This window comes from Podarcis cretensis (assembly GCF_951804945.1).
Source record: "Podarcis cretensis genome assembly, chromosome: 14".
In the NCBI taxonomy this organism is placed as follows: Eukaryota; Metazoa; Chordata; class Lepidosauria; order Squamata; family Lacertidae; genus Podarcis; species Podarcis cretensis.
Window position 1 is genome coordinate 20,214,357 of NC_137183.1, and position 24,885 is coordinate 20,239,241.

At 45.9% G+C, this 24,885-nt stretch overlaps 1 long non-coding RNA gene across 2 annotated transcripts; it reads left to right on the forward strand.

Moving 5' to 3' along the window:
• Positions 1–9,176: 9,176 nt before the first annotated feature.
• On the forward strand, positions 9,177–11,554 carry LOC307202579. 2 transcript variants are annotated; one of them, XR_013832946.1, is made up of 3 exons: positions 9,177–9,204; positions 10,341–10,405; positions 11,477–11,554. It is a non-coding gene; the product is annotated as an uncharacterized lncRNA (long non-coding RNA). The 2 variants fall into 2 exon arrangements; XR_013832947.1 differs by having other exon boundaries at positions 11,397–11,549.
• The last annotated feature ends 13,331 nt before the right edge of the window (positions 11,555–24,885 follow it).

Genomic DNA, 24,885 nt, shown 5'->3' on the forward strand with positions numbered 1-24,885 from the left:
AATTGAGGCCCTCCAGTGTTGCTAGACTCCCATCAGCTCCAGCCAGCATGGCCAGTGGTCAGGTGGCGGCAGCAGTTGTAGTCCAGCTACGACTGGAACGCAACAGGTTCTCATCCCCTGTGTAAAAATCTCTGATGGAGGTCCTAGGCATATAGGAAGCTCCCTTATATATTGAGACTATCAAGCTCAAATTAGACTCCACATCCCACCAACCAATTCCGGCCAGTGGTTTCAGTGTAAATTTTATTTAATTATTCTTGTAAGTAGCTTTGTAAAAAGAAAAGCAATTAGTAGGTTTAATAAATAAAATAAATAAACAACTGGGGAATTACGCAGGGGGGCGGCATTTCTTTCTTCCAGGGGGTCGGGGTGTGACATCCTGAAGGGGAATGATGTGTTGACAGAGTATTCCTGATTGTGAGCTTCATTTCTGCTTCTGCTTTGTTTTCGTGAAGCTCGTGCAAAAACCTTTTGCCATGCCGATTGCCTTCTGGACATGCCTGAGTTCGTCAATATCCTTCTTAAAATGCAGCACCCAGAAATGGACACAGATTTTTATTTTTAGCATTGAAGAGCATCCAAAAGTGCCCCCCCCAATAAACACACACAAGGCACAACTACCTCAGGCATCTAGCAACTCATTCTGTACACCTGCCTTGAGGTCATGTGACTACTTCACCAGAATAGTAATATCATTCAAATCAATTAACTCTGCACAGCAGCATCCTGTGAGCTACTGTGAGCTTACATTTTTGTTCTACTTTTGTTGTTGTTGTTGTTGTTGTATGGGGGCTGTGAAGCCTCTGGTTGTGATTGGCTCATTTGCCTAGTTGTCACAGGGAGAATAGGAAGCCTAAATGATGTCCGCCTCCCTGTGGCTGAGTTATCTTAAGAACTAGGACAACCATGTGTTGGTCCTCTATTTGAAGGAATCCCCTATTCCATTTTTTGTAGCGTTAGGTCCTTAGGTGTTCCTGTACTACAATACCCATCATCCCTGACCATTGGGCTCTCCTGGCTGGTAGCTGTAGTCCAGCATCATCTGGGAAACCAAGGTTGGAAAAGGCTGCTCCATTTGGTGGACTCTGTGTTTTAAATATAGGAGCATAGGAAGCTACCTTGTACCATCTCAGACCGTTGGTCCATCTAGTTCAGCAATCTTGATTGGACATGTTTTTCAAGGGTTTTAGGCAGGGGACATTCCCAGTCCCAACTGGAGATGCTGTGTGTGTGTGTGTGTGTGTTGAGCCTGGGACTTTTTGCATGCAAAGAGACACTCTGCCAGTGAGCTACAACCTTAAGAAGGGAGAGCAGAGGATTTGTAGAGGTTGGGAAAGCCAGTTGTCTTTTATTGATCCGACACAAGAAACTGCTTTCTGGGCTGCGAGCTTGAGATGGGGAAGCACAGGTCTGAATGGGGCACTCCAAAATTAGCAGAAGGGACATTTCTCCATATGTGGTGGGAGTGTAAAATTGTAAAGGAATATTGGGAAATGATTTATAGTGAAATGAAGAAGATGTTTAAAATAACTTCTGTAAAAAACCAGAAGCTTTCCTACTAGGTATTATGGGAGTGGATATACCACGATCACAAAAGGACTTACCAGTATTTATGTATGCAACTACGGTCACACAAATATTGCTAGCACAACATTGGAAAGAAGAAGGTGTCCCAGTTAAAGAAGATTGGCAAGTCAAACTAATGGAATATGCTGAAATGGCAAATTTGACAATTAAATTACGAGGCAGAGATGACAATGAATTTAAGGAAGACCGGAAGGACTTTATTGCATATATACAGAAGCAATGTACACAGGTTAACACATTAGCAGGATTTTAGAACTACTTGTAATGATATTATGAATGGACAATAAGTAATTTTAAAGGTTTTTAAATTTACAATAGACATGCGGTATGATGATAAACAATGAAACCAGGGAAGGGACCAGGGGGAGGTCAATTTTTCTATATTTGGTTATGAATTTGTATTGTTGTTGTTTTATTTTTTGTTATTTTTGGAAAACTAATAAACTATTATTTTAAAAAAGTGTGTTTCTGCCTGCCTGGATGATATCCTTGAACTCTGACAATGCCTCTTGTTTGCCTGGATAGAGGATAGAGAGGAGCTTGTGTAGAATATATTCTTCTGTAAAAAAGGTAAAGGGACCCCTGACCATTAGATCCAGTAGTGACCGACTCTGGAGTTGCGGCACTCATCTCACTTTACTGGCCGAGGGAGCCGGCGTACAGCTTCCGGGTCATGTGGCCAGCATGACTAAGCCGCTTCTGGCGAACCAGAGCAGCACACAGAAACGCCGTTTACCTTCCCCCCGGAGCGGTACCTATTTATCTACTTGCACTTTGATGTGCTTTTGAACTGCTAGGTTGGCAGGAGCAGGGACCAAGCAATGGGAGCTCACCCCATCGCGGGGATTCGAACCGCCGACCTTCTGATTGGCAAGTCCTAGGCTCTGTGGTTTAACCCACAGCACCACTGGTGTCCCTATATTCTTCTGTACAAAGGTCAAATTAACCTTGGTTGCTCCACCCACTTTTGCTTCTGGCCCCACCCACCACTAACATGTGGACCCTGGAAGGGAATGTGGCCCTCAAGGTGAAAAATATTTCCCATCCTGCTCTAGGTATTATTTATGATGTACATTCCTTTCTTCTTTTTGAAAGCTCTGCACCTCATGTGGAGCTCCCTGTGATCTCCCGCCTATGTACTGACCAAAGGTCTGCAGTTGCTTAGCCTCAATTATGCTACAGCTTAGGATGCAGCAGTCTGTTCACATCATTTGTTGAGCAACTGACCTCCGCAAAGCCTCCTCTACTCTTTGCTACCCTTGTTAGGAAGACAGCTTCCTGTGTGTGGGGGGAGGGGAAAGCTGCGTGCTGAGTTTATGGAAAGGGGAAGAGAGGGAGGGAAGAGTCTTAACTGGATGGTATCTGAAAGAAACCATCTCGGCCGTTCCTCGACAGTGACTTGCCCTGAGGAGTTATTGGGAAAAATCCTGCGTAAATGGAACATGAATGTTTTATGAATTCAGCCCCGGTGAAGTAAATTAAAGGGTCATTAATGGGCTCATTTACAGTGCTTGGCACTTAGAGCTGAATTATGAAAACCAGCACGTGGTGTTAAAACCAAATAGACTATTAGGCAGAGATATTTTTCCATATAGAAATACCCCCTTGTAACAACATCCAGGCTCCTTTTCTATGTCCATAAATAGCATGAGACAATCATGGTTTCCTAATGATACAACCATGGTTTCCTAAACTTTCCCATCATGATGTAGGTGTAGGACATGAATACTGAACCATGGTTTTATTTCTTTCTTTATCACATTGATGTCTGCCTTTTTTCAAAGAGGCCAAGGCAGTTCTTTCTGCCCTTCCCTTTTTCTCCCACAACAACCCTGTGAAGTAGGCTTGGCTGAGAGATATTGATCAGCCCTGGTTCACTTGGCCAGCTTCATGGCCAAGTGCGATTTGGAATCTGGATCACCCAAGTCCTAAGCTCACACCCTAACCACTATTCCACACTGAATAGGGACTGGACACAAATCAAGATATGAAATTAATTTATTAGAAGGGTGTGTGTGTTGCAAATTGTAATTTGTGTTAACCATGGTTAAGCATAGATCCTCTATAGAGGAAACTATGGTCAATCTCCTTTCTCCATTTTGTGAACCTTTCTTCTCCCATATGACAAGCAGATTTTGGTGTTGTCACCCTGGAACGCATCCTCTGGGGGAAAGACTTGAACTGGCAAGTTAAATAGTAGTTTTAGGGTATAGAATCTTAACCAAAGTTAAGGCAGAAAACCATGGTAACAATTTCCTCTACCTCTTCAGGCAACACAGGCTTAAGGCCTCATCTGCGCTATACATTTAAGGCAGTATCATACCACTTTAAACAGGCATGGCTTCCCTCAAGGAGTTCTGGGAACTATGGTTTGTTAAGAGTGCTGAGAGTTGTAAAGAGACCCCTATCCCCCCCCCCCTATAGAGCTACAATTTGCAGAGTGGTTTAAAGTTCCTAGGATTCTTTGGAGGAATCCATGACTGACAAAGTGGTATAATACTGCTTTAAATTTATAGTACAGGTAGGACCTAGGTTTAAGTCTTCCTTTCCCCCTTCTCCAGCCTCTTCTTGTACCTCTCATTTTTTAATTTTAATGCTCGCTTCAGAGGTGTCTTGTTACAGCACAAATCTCAGTTACTAGCTATCTAGAGTGCCGCTAAATTGATCTCATTTTCCCCTTCCCCCTTCTTCTGCTCAAGACTGCCTCAGGTGAGTACTGCTGACCAAGAAAGAGGTCCTTCATCTCTTCTCAAAAGTGCAACTTCCCTCAAGCAGGGCAGTACCTGAAGGAGCAACACCAGATCTGTGGTTGTTTTTGAAGAGCAGTTCTGTACATTCAAGCAAAGGCCAAGTTGTGTGTGAGACTAGGGATGCACTAATGTCTCCATTTGGGTTGCTTTCAGTTTTCTTCTTAAACCACATTTCCACATCGGTTTGTGGAATACACACACACACACACACACAGAACACACACACATTCACCAGCATATTAGTGTACACTTCTCCAAAGGAGTGTCCCAGGGGCAGAGGGAGAGGCCTGGAAGAGCACCTTCATCCCACGGAGCTATGTTTTCTCATCGTTGTTTTCACCCAGAAAAGTCATACCTGTCAACTCCCCTGGAAGAAAACAGGACATTCCAGTTTTTCTCACCAGAGGACAGGGACCAAAATGGCTACCACAATCTCACATGATTCTGGGCTGCACTCTTCTCGGGCATGGTGCCTGAAAACATGTGTTTTGGGGTGCCATGCAAGATTGCTGCCCCGAAAAGGCATTTTATGAGGCAGCAATCATGAACGGTGCCCCCCAACACATGTTTTTGGGTGCTGTGCCTGAAAAAGCACTTTTTGGAGGGCCGTGTTTTCGCACGGGTCATGTGACTCTAGCCAGTAGTGCAGACCCAGAAGATGGCGTCCCTGATTTGGGCTGCGTCATGTTGGAAGGTATGAGATGTTCCTCTAAACTCTTCCTCCGTCGCCAACCTTCTCCAGTCGCTCCCAAAGGCAAGATGAGGATTGATATGTTATGATGGCATATCATAAGGCCATCCGTTAAGTGTCAGTAACAAAGTTAATGGAATCGCTCCCCTCCCTGCTTTGCATCACATTCGCTACCAGATCTGCCATTTGCACTTGTGTTCGGCAGCAAAGAGAGAAGAAGGGTAAAATCCATTATGATTATAAATGGCAGAAACACCCAACGATGTTTCCATCTCCCTGTCGCTCGTGTCGGCCTCCTAAGAGGGAGCCCCTGAGCCTCTTCTCTTCCCTTTCAATTACCTCTTGATGAGGAACCCCCTGTGGCTGCAGAACGGAGGTGACGGGATATAAATACACATTTAATATCCTTATAATTGTTGCCATGAATAGATGCCAATTAATAGGTTCTTCTGGAGAGGCGGTTGGGTCTGAGGGAGACTCAGAACCCAGGCTGAGCATGTTGCTTCAGTCGGAAGGAACCTGACTTCAAAAGGTCTGCAAATCTCCTGCCAAGGAGGAAGGAAAATGGTAAGACAGCAGGCGGTCTGTGCCTCTATGCAGAACTGGCTTATTCAGATAATGTCCATTCTGTGGAGGGGTTTTTTTGTGTGTGTGTGGGCAGGGGGAGCCTAGCTTAAAAACAAAGCAAAGCTCTGGCCTGTGCCAGCCCTTTGACAACTGTTCAATGTCTGTTATTTACCCTCGCTAGATTCAACGTGCTGCCATCTGCCTTATTGCAGGGCAAATTCGAGGGTAACCCATACGTGGAATGAGTCTGGCCCTGCGGCTTGATGGAGGTAGAAACTGTCTCTCATGCCTTGTTACGCTGCCGTTTCTACGGGGATATACGCTCGGTATTTATTACCCCTGCTATGCAAAAAATCTCCAAATGAATCCGAACTTCTATGTCTAAAATCCCTGGTAGAGGACAAGGATCCTGAGTTCACCTTAAAGGTAAAGGTAAAGGTACCCCTGCCCGTACGGGCCAGTCTTGACAGACTCTGGGGTTGTGCGCCCATCTCACTTAAGAGGCCAGGGGCCAGCGCTGTCCGGAGACACTTCCGGGTCACGTGGCCAGCGTGACATCGCTGCTCTGGCCAGAGCCAGAGCCAGAGCCAGAGCCGCACACGGAAACGCCGTTTACCTTCCCGCTGGTAAGCGGTCCCTATTTATCTACTTGCACCCGGAGGTGCTTTCGAACTGCTAGGTTGGCAGGCGCTGGGACCGAGCAGCGGGAGTGCACCCCACCACAGGGGTTCGAACCGCCGACCTTTCAATCGGCAAGCCCTAGGTGCTGAGGCTTTAACCCACAGCGCCACCTGCATCCCTCTGAGTTCACCTTAAGGGTAGCCAAATTCTGTGCGTTTGCCATAAAACTTAGGGAATAAGCTGTGCTATCATAATGATTAAGGTCTTAAATGATAATTTTAGGTTATATGTTAGTGACTAAGTTTTAATTTATATATTTTTTAACTGTTGCTATATCTGTAGTGTCCCTGTTATAAAGGTAAAGGACCCCTGACCATTAGGTCCAGTCGTGACCGACTCTGGGGTTGCGGCGCTCATCTCACTTTATTAGCCGAGGGAGCCAGCGTTTGTCCGCAAACAGCTTCCAGGTCATGTGGCCAGCATGACTAAGCCGCTTCTGGTGAACCAGAGCAGCACACAGAAACACCGTTTACCTTCCCGTTGGAGTGGTACCTATTTATCTACTTGCACTTTGACATGCTTTCGAACTGCTAGGTTGGCAGGAGCAGGGACCGAGCAACAGGAGCTCACCCCGTCGCGGGGAATCGAACCGCCGACCTTCTGATCGGCAAGTCCTTGGCTCTGTGGTTTAACCCACAGCGCCACCCATGTCCTCAGCCCTGTTATACCTAATTGCAAATTCAAATGTATCCCTATCGTGTTTTATGTCTTCCTTGAACTGTTCAATGTACATGGGAACCTTTTTAGTTTAGAGAAAACTTAGCAAGAGGTGACATGTTAGAAGTTTGGATAGAGAAAAGTGGCATGGACGGAGAAGGTGGATAGAAAAAATAGTTCTCCCTCTTCCATAACACTTTAATTTGTGGACACCCCCTGAAGCCAGATGTTGGAAGATTCAGGGTAGGCAAGACAAGACTCTCCACACAGTGCATTGTTCAACCATGGACTTTGTTCCCACAGGAGATAGTGATGGGCACTTGGATGGCTTTAAAAGAGGATTAGACAAGTTCATGGAGGATATAGAAAGGTAGGAGAGCTGAAAATAACGCCGATGTATTTCACATCTGGCAACCAATTCTCCCTTTTGGGTAGATGAGTTTGAAAAGCCTGAGACAAAAATTTCCATGGCCCTCTATGTTGGCTCATTTACCAGAAGTCATGTATTTAGTGTTAACTCTGGCAGAGTACACTCGATTCTGACCAAACTACTGTAAACTTATTAGAGCAAAATATACACCAGGAGGCTTAGTTTGGTGAGAATTGAGTCTACACTTCCAGAGTTAATGCTACAGACATTATTTCTGTTAAATGAGCGACCATAGCTGCTAGAGGACCGTGAAAATGTGTGTCCCAGGCTTTTTAGATTTGCCTACCCATGTACTATTTGAAACCAAAGGGGCGCATTGGTTTTCCAGGTGCGACCCCCCCCCCCAGCTCTCCTACCATAGTATTAGGAAGAGGGATTGATTGTTAAGCCACTCTGGAAATTGTAGTTCTGTGAGAGGAATAGGGGTCGCCTAGTTATTCTCAGTACCCTTAACAAACTACACTTCTTTGGGGAAAGCTATGATCGTTTAAAGTGGTATAATAACGCTTTAAATGTATAGTGCAGATAGGTCCAGAGGGGGAAAAAAGAAGCAGGGATGTGGAATCAGGGGTAAACAGTGAAAGACTATGCAATAGTCTCAATACCAGGTGCTTTGGCTTGGATACAGGCTTAGATGTAGGAGGGCATGGCTATATTTTAAACAATAGCAATCAAGCATGGTACCCATGTACTATCTGAAATGAAAGGGGTGCCTTGGTTACCAGATGTGATTCTTTTTCCTGCTCTCCTACCCCACTAATAAGGCTATCACAGTGGTACCTCGGGTTATAGATGCTTCAGGTTACAGGCGCTTCAGGTTACAGACTCCGCTAACCCAGAAATAGTACCTCGGGTTAAGAACTTTGCTTCAGGATCAGAACAGAAATCATGCGGCGGCACAGCGGCAGTGGGAGGCCCCATTAGCTAAGTGGTACCTCAGCTTAAGAACAGTTTCAGCTTAAGAACGGACCTCCAGAACGAATTAAGTTCTTAACCCAAGGTACCACTGTAATGATGACTAACCATGACGGCTGTGTTCTACAGCCACTGTTGAGGTCATATGTGGGAAACCTCAGAAGGGGAGAACACCATTGAGCTCGGGCCCTGCTTACAAGCTTTGCATGGACATCTGGCTGGCTCCTGGCCTGATCCAGAAGATTCTTCTTATGTTCTTAAATCCCACACGTGAAGGTCCTTTCTCATGCCAGAGAAATGACACATCCTAGTCAGGCAAACATGCTCAAGGAGGGCACAAAGCTGGGCTGGTGAGAGATATGGCTCAGGACAATGTGTGGTGGAGGCCGAGCTGAAAGGGCCACATTTAGACCCCGGGCTTGAGGTTCCCCATCCCTTGTTTGAACATCTGTGCTCTTGACAGGCAAAACAGGTGTAGATTTCTCCAGCCCAAGAATGCAATCAGAGGGATGCTTTCATCTTCTCACTTGCTAATTTCTTCTAGATCAAAGCTTGGCTGTTGCTCATGCTTTAATACAAAACATCTGTATTTATATATCATTCTTTATATGTAGTTTACAGCTGTAGGCCAACCAGTCGTTCATTAGGTGCATCTGCACTTAATAATCTAAGGTAGGGGTCAGCCTAAGGTAGATCTGGACAGGCCCGTGTAGAGCAGCGGCATGAGGTAAAAGTATTTGTAGGGGAATAGTTAGGGCCAGAGGTGCCAGCTTGTGAGGGCAATGGGGGGAGGGATGTAGTGTGTGGCATCGCGATGTCTTAATACCACGTTTCATGAGCATTGCACATCCCTCCCTAAGCCAGACAGAACCTTCCTGGGTTTTGGGAAGGAGTTGCCAGGCCTCCTGCCTCCTTCCCCAAGCTGGGTGGGTTTTGGGAAGGTGGAGGGAGGGCTCTTGGACTCAACAGAGCATCACGCTTCCCTCCCTAAACTGGGGAGAAGCTTCCTGGGCTTTGGGAGGGAGGTGCCAGATGTTAATACTTTAATACTTTAATACTCTCATTTACCAGGAGCATTGGGATGCAGGTGGCACTGTGGTCTAAACAACAGAGCCTATGGCTTGCCGATCAGAAGGTCGGTGGTTCAAATCCCCGCGACAGGGTGAGTTCCCGTTGCTTGGTCCCTGCTCCTGCCAACCTAGCAGTTTGAAAGCACGTCAAAGTGCAAGTAGATAAATAGGAACCTCTCCAGGTAAACGGCGTTTCTGTGCGCTGCTCTGGTTCGCCAGAAGCAGCTTAGTCATGCTGGCCACATGACCCAGAAACTGTATGCCGGCTCCCTCGACCAATAAAGTGAGATGAGCACCGCAACCCCAGAGTCGGTCACGACTGGACCTAATGGTCAGGGGTCCTTTTACCTTACCAGGAGCATTTAGGGGACTAGCCTAGTCCCCCAGTTCATTGACAGCACACCACTGGTGTAGAGCTTTTCTGGGGCCCAGGCGGGGGTCCCTAGTCAGCAGGGAGGCACAGGGTATTCTTGGCACGACAGTGTAAGTCCAGCAGGCTCCTGGCAGCCCCTCCCAGTGTAGCTCTCCAAAGCCTCGGGCAAGTGTACCTGGTCAAGTGTACCCTCTCTCCACTGGTCTGGATCTACCCCAGTTAAACAGAAAGGATTTCAGATTCCCAATTGTTTAAAAATAAAAGCAGCAGCATGTCCCCTCCCTGCACTCAGTTATTTTGAAACAAAGACACCTTGAGATAACCAGGGATCAGTTTTTTGTATGGAAGTTCCATGCGTTCTCTTCAGCTCTGGTACTCAAAACAGATCCCCAGACTCAGAATTCTCTCGTTTTAAGAGTATCTATTTTGCACCAGGCTATGGTTGGTAGATCTCGAGGTTCTAGTGAAAAACAAAGTAGAGCCTGCAAGTCTGCTCACCCCTGATCTAGAGCAGTCAGGCGATGATCGTTTGCTTTATCTTTGAGCATCACCCTGATTTGTTTGATTCTAGTACTTTAATTTGGTGTTCTCTCTCTTAAATCTCTCCATTTCTAATCAGTCTACTCAGGGAAGTGCTGATTTGCAGGTACTGAAATCTAGGTGGAGCTATCTTCATTTTCTCCGGTAAGTTTCCCCCCCACCATTGCATGCATATTATATACATTTTACTGTAGTTTAAATATGTTTGTACATGTTACTTGGATGGAGAATTGATTGCAAAATTGGGAGAAGTGCAAATCCTGGAGATGGCTGCCTTTTGCTTTGTGTATTGTTTGGAAACTGCGAATTTGGTAGATTTGCCTTTAAATATGAACTGAATACAATGTTTGTATTATCTTTACCTACTACCTATCCCTTAGACTGTGCCCTTTGACCGTGCCCTTTGACAGCCTTTTCTGCATCTCCATCCTCTGAAACTTAGCTCAGGGCTGTTACCAAAAGTTCTCCTAACTAAGAGATTCCCTAGCGATTGGTCCTGACGGGCGAGGGGGTAGAAAAGCGAGAGCTACCAGCTATAGAGGTTTTCAATTTGCTTTATTAACGCGTGTGGGAATGTCAACGCCTGGATCTTTATAGGCATCTTAGTTGATCCTTGGCAGGCTTACTGTAGTTTTATTTTGCAGGCTGAGAGATTCCCCCTCGGCCTGACAGCTTTCCTTTCTCAGAATGGAGAGAGCTCGTAAGAAGGGTGCATTAGAGAGGTCTGCCAAGCACCACTTATGGGGAGTGGGTCAGAGAGATTTTTCAAGAGCTCTCAGCTTAGAAATTGCTGCCAGTTTATAGCTGACGCTTTCTTACACTGTCTCTGCCTGTTTCTCTCTCCCCCCCCCCTCCTTTAACCCATGGCCTGGTAAGAAGGGATTCATTGTCTAGGAACCCCCAGGGGACTGATTGCGTGCCCCTGGTGCGAAGGAGAATGAGGAGAATGCTTCATGCAGAATTACCCAGGGGGTAGGGCAGGTTTCTGCATTTGAAGGGGAGGGGGGGAGAAAAGAGTCAAAGCGGTAATATGCGCCCACCCCCTCATATTGCAATCAGAGCAAATTGCAGGAATGTATGCAAATTGGTGCCCATTAGCATGAGATTGCTTAATTTGCAAGATTTCTTCTGATAGGGGGTGGGCGAGAAAGAAAGAAGTTGGCTGCTGAAGGATGTGGAGTATTTCAGAGAGTGCTCATGTGTTCTACTTTACAGAGGGCAGTCCTCTGTTTGAAAGTGTCCTCTGAGTGCTGTCCAGTCCAAGCCTTTTTTAAAAGATCAAGAACCATCAAGGAAAGAGAGCAGCAGGGGCCTTGAGGTTTCCCCATCAACTTTGAGCAATGGCTAGACTACACCGATGGAACAGCTAGAGGTCAGCAAGAAAGGAAGCAGATCTCGGTTGTCAGTGAAGTTAACTCTCTCTTTTTTTCAGGGAAACAAACACACAACTTGGCCTAGTGATCTCAGCAATACTTCCCAGCAGGTCTTGCCCCTACGGAGCAGTTGCCAGGAGGACTGCATGTCCCTGCCTTCCACCCTTTCTAAGACTGCTCCTTTCCTAGATGTTTTCCAAGCCAACGGTATCTGCATACCTCTGACCTCTGTCCTGCTCTTCTCATTACTCTGCAAGTTCTTGAAGACCAGTGGGGAGGGGAGCTTGTCACTGTTATTCTAAAGCAGCAATGCAGCAGCAAGCAAAGGCTATAGCAGCCAAGTCAGCTGCTTGTGGCTGGAAAGCCAAACAGGATGTGTGTGACTGTTGCCATGGGAACAAAGGGGCAGTCCATTCTGTACTGAGCACCGGATGTTAGCTCAGTGTGTGTGTCATATGACCTGTACTGGAAGTACATGGGTGGAGTTTATTCTTACTGCTGTTGAGAGCAGACATGTTTTCTCTGTACTGATGTAAAGGACAGAAATAAAAGATGTAAATAGATTTCTGTCTGCTTCTTTCCCCTCCCTGGGGGACACCAAAGGGGAGAGAGAAGGAACGGTGTGTTTTTCTCACAGCCTGAGAAGAATCGCCGAGACCTCGCCAGCTTATCTGCCGGGAGTAGCAGCCGGGAGGTCGCCAAGGAATATCTGCCGGTGCCTACGCTGTGGCACATTCCTCTGACCCAGGCAGAATTCCAACAGTCACAGCAGGAGGGGGAGACCCCCTGGATCCTTCAGCAGCCTTTTGATTCCCTTCCTCTGCTTCAGTCTCAGAGTCTGAACTGCTGTCTGTCAGAGGCTCCACCTGCTCACTAAACCCTGCTGCCCCTTTGGCACCCGGCACCTCCTCCCAGTCTTCTCCCTCTGACCTCTCCTCGGTGTCCCACCTCCTATCCCTTGGTTCTGAGCCTTCCTTCTCTGCGGTTTCCCTTGGGGATTCACCGGCTAGTGCCTTCCATCTTCATTTAGTCAGACCCTGACAAAGGACTGAGGAGACACCCTCAACTTGGCTGTTCACAGCCCTGCCCCCTATCCCCAGTGAGATGTATTGCATTGCTGTTTAAATGGTGGCGATTGCTTCCAAGTGTGTGCCTAGGCATATAAATTACCACATGTAAGTTTTATGCAGTTACTGGTGACCTCTTTTTAGGCCCCCCATGAGGGAGTGATGGGTGATGGAGGCAATAGGACAGCAATGCAGAGGGAGCAGGTGCCTTCTGAATGGAGCATTGACATGGGGAGCTACTGTGGTGTAGTGGTCAGGATATTGGACTAGGACCTGGGAGACCAGGGTTCAAATCCCCACCTGGCCATGAAGCATCCTGGGTAACCTTGGGCCAATCACTGCCTTTCAAACTAACCTACCTCATAGGCTTGTTGTGGGGATGAATCACACGCCACCTTGAGCTACTTGGAGAAAAAGATGGGACACAAATGCAGTAAATAACGCACTATGTGCAAACCAGGGGAGGCTGGTCCATTTTGTGAATGGGGCAGTGTCCCACCCAGCTCAAGCTGCTCTCAGCCAGTCCCCACTTTCCTCATTCCTCATTAAAACAACTCCAGAGAGTGGTGGCACCGGCTGCCATCTTTGTCCTCTTCTATTGATGTATTTATTTTATTGCATATACAGTGTATCCCAACTTTTCTCTAGGGAGCTCAGAATGGTGTGCATTGTTTCTCCCTTCGTTTCACAACAACCCTGTGAGGTAGGTTAGGCTAAGAGGCAGCGACTGACCCAAGGTTTCCCGGAGAGTTTTATGGCTGAGTGGATTTTTTATAGATATTTGTTACTCTTTTTATTATTATTTTTTTGAACAAAGTAATAATCATAAATAAATAAGAATAAAAATGTGCACTCCACCACAGAGACCATTCCATTGTATCTATCCAACCTCTTTCAACACCTCATGCAATGGTTTGACCCCTTTCCATTTTAACAGTACAAATTCTACAAATGCCTCCCATATCTCCTCAAAACCATTTTTCCTACATATTCCCCATCTTACCTTAATGGCACGTGTTAATTTATCATTAATATGCTATATCCCACACCTCTTTATACCATTCTTCCATTTTATATTCTGCTTGCCCCTTCCACTTCGTCTGAGTGAGGATTTGAACCCCAGTCTCCCAGGCCCTAGTCAGACACTCTAACCACTACACCACAGTGCCTCCCTGTGTTGCCTCTTATAGCATTCAGGAGGGAGGAGGATGGGGTCAAAGATAGAATTAGTAAGCTCTGCCTGTCATTGGCTCTGTCTATTGTTGACTCTGCCTTCTTCTACTCTTGGGCTCCCTGCTTTCTTCCCTACCAGTCCCAACAGGCACAAATACCACTGATGCAGCTTGCACCAATTCCAGGTCCACAGACAGACCAGAGGGATGAAGAATGCCTGGAGACCATTTCATTCTCTCGAGCTTCTCAGACAAACTTGTGCAACAACCTCTAAGCCTTCAGAGCTGCCTGGGTCATGTGACCTCAGGAGAAGTCCTCTGATACCCAACTCCTCAACCCTAACGCTGTATATCTACATTATAAACTCTTTATCGTTAACATCTTCCCCCTTAATGATTAAAACATAATAATAATAAAAAATGAAACACTAATTACAGGTTGACATTACTGATTAAAATGCATTATCCGCAGTAGAAAATAAGTTATCTTTACACGTTAATTGCACTGTGCTTTGTAACCAGTGGAAATGCTTGCCAAATACTCGGAGGTTTTCAGAATCTCTGACAGATGCTTTCCGTACTTTTCAAGCTTTGTCCTCATCTATGAAAAGTAGCGATACACCTCTGAGGACCAATTGATGAGAATCGCAAGGGAGGAGAGTGCTGTTGCCTCCGGTTCCTACTTCTGAGCTTCCCAAAGGCATCTACCTGGCTGGGACTCGTGAGAGCAAGAAGCAGATTCTTCTTACGACCTTTTCTAAAGTATATCCCAACTTAGCATTTCTTCCTCTCTCCCACCCCACCAAACTGAAGTTTTCAAGAAGTCCTTGAGGACAAACACATGTGTAATGTGTTGCAGAAATCCAGCTAAGAGGCTAACTTGTGGCCAGGCTCTCTCTGTTTAGGAGGCATCATAGATGGTGCATCAGCCTTAAGATCAGTAGCACAGCGTGGGTTGCCAGTGCCTAGGGCCACACAGTGCGGGGTGGGTGGGTGGGAGAGAAATGGACGGGGTATACTTGCACATTCAACTGCCTAATGGCACATTCAACTGTCTAACGGCACCTGTGTCACCCAGGAGATCACAGGTGCACAGATAAGTAAAGAAGAGTCGTTCCATTGTCTGGAGAGGTCACTTCCCGGTTCGCATGCAGAAGCCCTTTTCAACGGAAGCATGCAGTTGTATTGAAGAAGCAACAGGTGTTGAAATTTTGCGCCCCTAACAATTCTGCGACTGGGGCAACTGCCCCTGTGCCCCTCCCCACTACACCACTGCTTAAGACAACAGAAGGCAGTTTAGAAATGTCCTACCAAAGAACTTGCTTTTTGTGGTGTGAAAGACTTGAATAAACCCTCATCTGCTAACATTCTGGGATTGCTGATTGGTCTAGCCATTTCTTGTTCCGCCCTTGCAGAGACAGCAACATCTGCACATTTTTTCCTGTTCCTGTGAATTACCTCTGGAACAGCAACCCAAGAGTCAGCCAGTTGAAGGCCAATTGACGCTCAATCTTCTGTGGTTCATGCTGTTCACTGAGCATACTCACTCCTCACTGAGATGTGTGTGTGTGTGTGTGTCTGAGAGAAAGTCAGAATGACAGAATTTCCACCTTTTTTGTACTTCTGCAAACCTCAGGTGCCCCTAAAGCATGCTGATAGCTCCCTCCCTCTTCCTTCTCCTCCATGCCCCCATTTTGGTTCCATTCCTGTTGGCACAGAGGCACTGAGTTTGCTATTAGAAGGAGTGGTGATGAAGAATTGATGGGCGGAACAGTGCTGCTCTTGATGAGACCTCAGAGCCTGCAGATGTGTTGGCCTACTGCAGAATGAGACCGGACGCCTCTCAAATTAGGGCTGTTCTCGCCGCTCAGTCCTCCTGTGTGCCTCTCGACAGCTGCATGACAACACAAATTCAACAGGTGCATTTCTCCTCTGCTGGTGCAAGCAACGTCTGGCATCCCATCATGTTACGAGTTCCACCATTACTCCTCCATCTCCTTCCGCACCTCACCTGGCCAAGGCGACAATTAGCCTGCTGGAAACTTTGTGATGAGCTTCCCTGGCAGAAGACATAGTGTCTGTGCAAAGGCTTTTTAAGTGCAATCCTCCAGGTAGGGATCAAATCTCTGGCTGAGCATCTTTGCCCACCTGGCAGGGCAGCTGCTTATATGTTCCCCCCTCGCCCCTCTGTGCCAAGTGTCTAATGCTCCATTCTGGCAGCTGTGATGATCCCTGAGATGGAGCCAACCCAAACATTTGGGCTCAGGGCCACGCAGACTGACTGTGTTTACTCCAAAGAGCTGTGGTAATTTATAGCCCCCATCTGGCCTTGTGAAGTCAGCAGAGCTGAGGCGAAGCTTTTTAGAAGATGCCGGTCCACCCTGCAAGGGCAGCTTTACAGATGTAAGCTCTGTCTCCGGAATGGGGGAGGGACAGGAGGGAGGTTTAGTAGGTAGCGTATTCGTCTTGGATCAGGGAGAACTGCTGTGGCATGAAGCTTACTGGATGACCCTCAACTCACAGTCCCGCCAGCCTCACAGGATTGTTGTTGAGGGTCAAATGGCAGTTGTGGGGGGGGGGCAGCTATGGATACTGCCCTGAGCTCCTCAGACTCCAGCTCCCATCAGCACCAGCCATGGTGACCAATGGTGAGGCATGACAGGAGCTGTAGTCCAGCATGTTTCCCACCCCTGCCTTAGGAGAAGGGTGGAACTAAAATACCATGTGAATTAAGAAGTAAAATGAAACAACATGTGCAACTGTCTTAGCAGACAAGCATGCTGCAGAGGGAGGTGTGTGGCAGCAGATGGCCATGACCATTGGGAACTACAGTCATGTGGGTGGCACTGTGGTCTAAACCACTGAGCCTCTTGGGTTTGCCGATCAGAAGGTCGGCGGTTTGAATCTCTGTGATGGGCTGAGCGCCCGTTGCTCTGTCCCAGCTTCTGCCAACCTAACAGTTCGAAAGAACACTAGTGCAAGTAAATGGGTATCGCTGCAACAGGAAGGTAAACAGCATTTCTGTGCGCTCTGGTTTCCATCATGGTGTTCCATTGCACCAGAATCGGTTTAGTCATGCTGGCCACATGAACCGGAAAGCTGTCTGTGGACAAATGGCAGCTCCCTTGGCCTGAAAGCAAGATAAGTGCCTCAACCCCATAGTCACCTTTGACTGGACTTAACCATCCAGCGGTCCTTTACCTTTACTTTTTTTACATTCATAGCTAATTGGGTTAACCAAGAAGTCCCTGGTTCAAAGACAACCACACACCCAGGCCACTATAATTTAAGTCTCAGTTCACCTTACGTGGAATATGGGAGTAATAATTCTGGCCAACTAGAGATTGTTGTAAGGATTACATTATGTCAGGGTCCACTGGGGCCCAAAGCAAATAAACAACATGATTCAAAAAGGCAAATCATTCGCAGCGTAGAGAGTTTAGAGAGTTCTTACATAATGCCAGCAGGGTCTCTATTGTCTCCCAAGGTCATCCGATTCCTTCTAGGCTTGCTGGCTGCAGTTTCCTTTCCCGCCACTGTCAGGGGGAGTGCTGTGGAGCAGCAAGGCTCAGGCCTACCACTCTGTCCATGAGTAAGCCATCATGGTGGTCTAGAGGAGAAGGTGCCTGGGGTCTAGTTCCAGATTCCTTGACCTCAGCCAGTGGTATGAATTGCTCTGCACATTGAAGAAGATTCCAGATACATCCCTATGTGCACAGGTCATTGTCTTTCCATCCAAGGAATGGAAGGGAATGTTGAACGGGCTAAGAAATTGCCAGTGGGCGCAGTTATAGTGCAGCAGCAGTAGCTGAGTGACCAGTTAAATGTCCTAAGAAACTGACGTGGGTGATTTAGTGCAGTGCAGACATGAACCTGGCAGCCGTTACATCACTATAAACCATATTTATGGTGATGCAATTAGGGATCCCGTCAATATCGCTTAGCAGTCCTGCTGTGAGTTTTGCAGTGATGTTGCAGCAGAACCAAACGTGGAGCAAGCCCCAGACAGAAGTAGAACTCCTAACAGCTGGAAGTTCCATCGCTTGGGCCACATTCACACCATACATGCAAAGCACGAAGGACAACAGTCATGGCTTCCCCCAAAGAATTCTGGGAACTGCAGTTTTTTTGAGAGTTGTGAGGAGATCCCCATGCCCCTCCCACTGCTACAACTCTCAGAGTTGCCTGGGAAGAGGAATCAATTGCCCCCCCTCCTTTTTTTATTGGGTTTTGTAAACAAGAATAATGTTATACAAATAGGCATACCAAGTTTTCTCCTGTCATTTGTATACCACAAAAATAGCATAATAAATGTGGGAAAATATCTACAACATATGTTTCATTATTAGTGGTTAATGTATAAATTTTTGGTTTATGAATTGGATTAAATAATTAGGAAGAAGAAGAAGAAGAGGAGGAGGAGGAGGAGGAGGGGAGATTGGCGGGTGGGGTGGGGTCGTTATGCTTCTATTATTCTACTTGTGTGTGAGGGGTTGTGTCAGTGTTACTTGTATGGGTTCTTACTATTCACTTGTTGTAAGAGGAATTGGTTGTTAAACTACTCTGGGAATTGCATGAGGACAACACAGCATGTGCTCAGCCACAGAACGATGGTCCTGCCTGAGCTCCTCCCTCTTGTGAATGGACAACAAATAACTCTGGGTAGGTATGAATTTGGTGGCAAGACTTATTTGCAAACCACCAGCGGCTCTTGTTTGCTCCTCAGACCCGTTCCCCCCAAAGACACAGAGCAGTCGAGCAGTGTGTTAGCTGGAAACAACCTTAGCTTAAAGGTGTGCATTTTTCGTCAGCATCTAGTCTAGCCCACAGGCACTGAAACTGAACTGTGCAGCTGTCTTGTCTCAGTTTAAGCAAAGTTTATGGTCCCTTGCTTCCTAGAAACAAGGTCATAACTAGATGATTTGGTGTCCTGGGGAGACTTCTGCACCTCACTCTTCCCTTTCTGTTTTTTGAACAAAACTGACTCTTGGAGATCCAAAACAAAATGCATCTTTTGGCACGGTGATAATAGTAGCGATGTGACGATGATTCCAGAACGTTGCATGTTGATTTTCTTGCATGAGATTTTTGGGAAATGCTATTATTTCTACAGCTGAGCCAAACGTTTCCTATAAGCACTAATTTTTGGGGGGGAGAGGAGGGTTGGGGAAGGTGTTTCATTTTTCTTTGTGTTTTTGAAACTATAACAGAGAGGAAAGAAAGAAAGAAAATCATCATGTGACAATAAGAATAAAAATTTCCCATCAATCCTGATTTAAACATATAAACTAATAGAGACAGCCCATATGCCAAGATCGGTACCCAAATAAGACAGTTGAAAGCTATACAAACACAGGAAAGACATTAAAATCTTCAGACCACTAAGCAGTAGATGTTGGGCATTTATCCTCCCAGCTTTGTGATATAAGTGGGGAGAAGGGAAGGGGGGATCTAGGGGAGAGTGACTGGTTCACCCACACTGGGTGTTGAGCCGAGAGGGCGGCACAGCGGCTGCTGCAACAGTGCTGAACAACAGAAGATGAGAGGTGGTGGCAGGCAATCTGCAACAGAATGTTGCAGCGCAGAGTGCACTCATGCAAGGTGCCAGATCCTCCATTTCAAACAGCCCAATTTTTTTCTCCCCCTTCCAGTAAACATTTCATACCCAGTTTTCGTTGGGCTCTTTTTTGGGTCCTCCATTTGGCTGTTTTATCCCTCAATATACTGTATATAAATATAGCATTTTTGGAATGGATGATGTCATTTTTGACTACCACCTGTGCATTGGGAGTATGAGTAGCATATTGAGCCGGCGGCAGACCAATAAGGAGTGACCCAGGCGAAGTGCACTAAGCACTGTGTGAAGCTGCGAATACATACTGGCATTCTGGCTGATGGTTGCCATGGGAACGGTGACCTCCATCGGAGGTCAGGTGAATTGTCCAAATAGAGGGACCGGCTTAAATTGTTTAATTTGAGCAAAGAAATAGTCAGCAGTTATCTAATGCAGAAAGCTGAGTTAAAAGTTCAGGGGTTGGGTCAGCACAGACTCTGCACATTCCTTTGTCTCAGCAACAGGCCAAATGTTCAGGCCTTTTAGACATTATTGACATATTTCTGGCCATGGAAATTTTAAATGATAAGTTTAAAGTAACAATAGCAGTCTTCAAATATTTGAAGGACTGTCACATTCACAGACAATAGAGCGGACTGGCTTTGCTTCAGAGAGATGGGCTCCATCTGTGTTATACATTCAAAGGAGTATCAGACAGGGGTATTCGGTGCTCATGGCTTCCTGCAGAGAATCCTGGGAACTGTAATTTGCTGAGGGTGCTGAGAGTTGTTGGGAAGCCCGTATTCCCTGCACAGAACTTCAATTCCCAGAGTGCATTTAAACATCAACCCCTCTTTCCAATGAACTCTCAGAACTGTAGTTCTGAGAGGGGAACAGAGGTCTCCTAACAACTCTCAGAAAACAATCTCCCTCCCTCCCCACTTGCATATAAACAAACAAACAAACAAACAAACATTCTTTATTATGGTCCAAAGACCTGCAAAACAAATTCAAAAGCAAAATACAGCAAAAATGCAGAAAAGACATTACAGTACTAGGCAGTCACTGTGTTTTATCCAGGACATAAAGGTAAAGGTAAAGGTACCCCTGCCCATGCGGGCCAGTCTTGACAGACTCTGGGGTTGTGCGCCCATCTCACTCAAGAGGCCAGGGTCCAGCGCTGTCCGGAGACACTTCCGGGTCACGTGGCCAGCGTGACATCACTGCTCTGGCGAGCCAGAGCCGCACACGGAAACGCCGTTTACCTTCCCGCTGGTAAGCGGTCCCTATTTATCTACTTGCACCCGGAGGTGCTTTTGAACTGCTAGGTTGGCAGGCGCTGGGACCGAGCAGCGGGAGCGCACCCCGCCGCAGGGATTCGAACCGCCGACCTTTCGATTGGCAAGTCCTAGGCGCTGAGGCTTTAACCCACAGCGCCACCTGCGTCCCTTATCCAGGACAGGTTGACTTCTAATTCTTACTAATTCTGAGAGAAATTTTGTCACAGCCAGGGTTGTATCATTTTTCTTATCTTCAAGGAGATACTTGAGATCAAAGATATAGGAGTATCCAGTTAAATTTACCAATAAGGGCTTAATTAATTGGTTCCTGGCTTGTTTATGCAGCCCACAGTATAGTAAATTATGTTTCATGAAATCCACAGCCTGAGAACATAAACAGAGACTATTTCTGGTAAGGTGTACCGGTCAGTTTGCCATTTAGGACTTCAGATGGGAATATATTTAATCTAGCTTTGGTAAATAGATGACGGTAATTGGGTACGGACAGATTCGTAAGATATGAGGGTAATTGAAACACATGCCCATGTACTGAATTCTGGATGCAAACGGTGCACAGGTTACATACGACTGAGAATGAAGATCTCTGTATGCAATATCCTATAGCCTCTGCCTTGAGGAATATAAAAAAACCACAAGCATTTGGGAGAGAAATAACACTTTCCCTGACACTTCAAGAACAGTTCCACCATGTAACAATCTATTTGCAGGGCTGTCAGTTCTCCAGGTCTGACCTGAAGGCTCCAGGGCCCGCCCCACCCATGTAGAAGTTTTGAGTCTCCAGGCGGGATATAGATGATAGATAGATAGATGATAGATAGATAGATAGATAGATAGATAGATAGATAGATGATAGATAGATGATAGATAGATAGATAGATGATATAGATAGACAGAGATAGATATAGATAGACAGAGATAGATATAGATAGATAGATAGATGATAGATAGATAGATAGATATAGATAGATGATAGATAGATGATATAGATAGATAGAGATATAGATAGATAGATGATAGATATAGATAGATAGATAGATAAATAGATAGATAGATGATAGATAGATGATAGATAGATAGATAGATAGATAGATAGATATAGATAGATGATAGAGATAGATAGATAGATAGATAGTGCACACAGCTTAAGCTTTAACCTAGCAGGAGCTGACTGCAGCAAAATTGTACCATAGACATTGTTGAGGTGAAATGTGCCTCTCTCCCAATTAACCTGTATCCAGGACCTGCCCTAAGACATCACTAGAGGCAGCCCCTAGGTCTCAGGCTTGGGCCCTGAAATCTCAGTTTCCTGTCCTGGCAACCATATACATCTCTCAAGAGCAGGAATGGGGAACCTCTGCTCCCCCAGGTGTGTGCATATATACTTGCAGTCTCCAATTCCCATCAGCCCCAGCCAGTGAGCCCGGGGGTTAGTGTTGATGCTGGTCAGAGTTTTCTCCATCCCTAGTCTAGAGAGTCCCTTTCTTTTCAAACTGCAAGCAGACTAGATATGCTCCTTTGGATTTTCACTTAAACCCATCTCTTGACTCCTTCGCAAGTCCTCTTTGCAAACACATCGCCCATTTATTGCTGTGCATTCATTTGACTTTGCAATTATGCTATAAAATAAGCAGTTATCATGGTAATCATTATATTACAGACAATGTGGTAGGTTATAGTTATAATAATTCATAATCACAATAATTATAAAGTAATATAGTTGTAATGTGGATGGTTGTAAATAGTCAGGAAATTTCCCTTGATATACTATTTCAGTAGTGTATATTTTAAGTGAGCCCATTGTTTTGTTAGCGTTAAGGTTCTGATTTTCTTTAGCGGGGGATAAGGGACTGATCACTCCAGTCTAGAGATCTATCATATTAGCACCAGACCCTAGGCTGAAAGACAAATTATAGTAGCAAGGGAATGCACTCTTATGATCTGCGTTTTTATGTTGCACAGAGGATATCAGATTATTATTTCCTCCTCCCTGCAGATCTCACACATTCCCCGCAAAATCTGCTCTGGAAGGTCAAACACAGACACCGCTGGATACTGTTTGTTCATTTTAGTTTCTCTCAGTTTCTCTCTCACTCTCTTTTTCTGGTTGGAGCCAATCAGAGTGAAAGGACGCGAGTCAACCACTGAGGATTGGCTCTGAGGGTCATTCTGGAGAAGGTGCACAGGAAGAATAATGAGGAGGAGTTGTTGCTCCATAAGCTCCAAAGCTAAGCGTTTAGGAACACTGAAAACACAAGGTTTTTCAGCTTAAAGAGAACGGTGCCCAAATTCTGCTGATCATTGCACTGCATCCATAATTATTATCATTGCATAATTATAAGATGATTGCATAATCCTAGCAGGGTGCATAATCTTAGAAGGGGACGTGGCTGTGGCTACCATGAAGGGATTCTGCGCTTCTGAATTTTCCACCACGCTACCCATTAGGAAAAACCTTCCTCTTCAGACAGACCCATGAGACTTAAAGTACAGGTGACGCTGACCACTGGATTGCTATCAGGGCAAACTATTTTCATGGCTGCTTCTAAATGTGGATTGACGTATTTCAAGAACCGCTTTGAACTAGGTTGTTTTTATTACTTCGCATTTTATAACGATTTTTTTAAACGTTGGAAGCCGCCTTGAATCCCAGCTTGGGAGGAAGGCAGGATCTAAATACATTAAATAAATAAATGATAATGAAAGCCTTCAAAGGCCTCTCCCCCCACCGCCCTCCACTCTAGGAGCCAGCCCTGTGTGATTGGTAAAGTCAGCTGAAGGTTCCTGCCGCGAAAGCAGCGGATAATGGAAGAGCCCTCATCCATATTGCATGGCCCCCTGCATTTTGCTTGCTCGGCGGGCAGCGTCTGCCTCAGAAGGGCTTTCGCTGTGCACATTCTGCTACAGCCTCCCTCCCTCCTGGCTGTGGAATGGTTTTGGCTAAAAGGTCGATCTGGACATTATGCACAATAGGTTGCTAGATGGAAAGGGCAGAAGAAGAAGAAGAAGAGTTTGGATTTGATACCCCGCCTTTCACTCCCCTTCAGAAGTCTCAAAGCGGCTAACATTCTCCTTTCCCTTCCTCCCCCACAACAAACACTCTGTGAGGTGAGTGGGGCTGAGAGACTTCAAAGAAGTGTGACTGGCCCAAGGTCACCCAGCAGCTGCATGTGGAGGAGCGGGGAATCGAACCTGGTTCCCCAGATTACAAGACTACCGCTCTTAACCACTACACCACACTGGCTCTCATGAGCCGCTGGGGCAGAAATGCAAAAAGTTAAATCAAGCAAAGGGGGAATCTGCCTGCCAATCTAACCTTGCCTAACCAGCTCTGGCCTCTTTACAACCACAAATTCAAAGGGTTGGGGGGGGGGGTTTACCCCATTTTATTTTTGTTTTTAAGTTGTAATCATTCATCTTGTTTTTATTATTGCTTGTAAGCCGCTCTGAGCCCGGCCTTGGCTGGGGAGGGCGGGGTATAAATAAAAAATTATTATTATTATTATTATTATTATTATTATTATTATTATCACATTACAATTTGAGTTGGATAATCCTTTTGAATATCAGATATTGGAGGTAAAAAGAGAGGGAGCGTTGCCTTCTTTATCTGCTTGTGGGCTTCCTAAATGGCCACTCTGGGAAACAGGATATTTGGCCAGATCAGGGGTGGGCAATGTGGTACCCACCAGATGTTTTCAACAACTGCCATCCTCCCTCGCTATTTGCAATGCATGATTATTATAATTCTTAATTATTATAATGGTAACCTTCCACATTGTCTACAATACTATGATTAGGATGATACTTGCTTATTTTATAGCATGATTGCGAAGTCAAATAAATGCACAGCAATAAATGTTTGGGTGATGTGTTTGCAACAGAGTCAAGAGACAGGTGTAAGTGAAAATCCAAGTGAGTGTTTTCTAGCCTGGTTGTGGTTTGAAAACAGAGGGGCTGTTCTAGAGCAAGGGTGGCAAAATCCCTGGCCCTCCAAATGTTCTTGGGGTACAGCTCCCATCACCCTGGACCACTAGCCATGTGGTTGGGGCTAATGGAATTATTTTTTAAAGATCTGGAGAGCACAATGTTGGCTATCCCAGGACCAGGGCTGTCTGGTGCCCACTGAGAATGACAGGGCCAAAAGCAGAGAGTCCAGA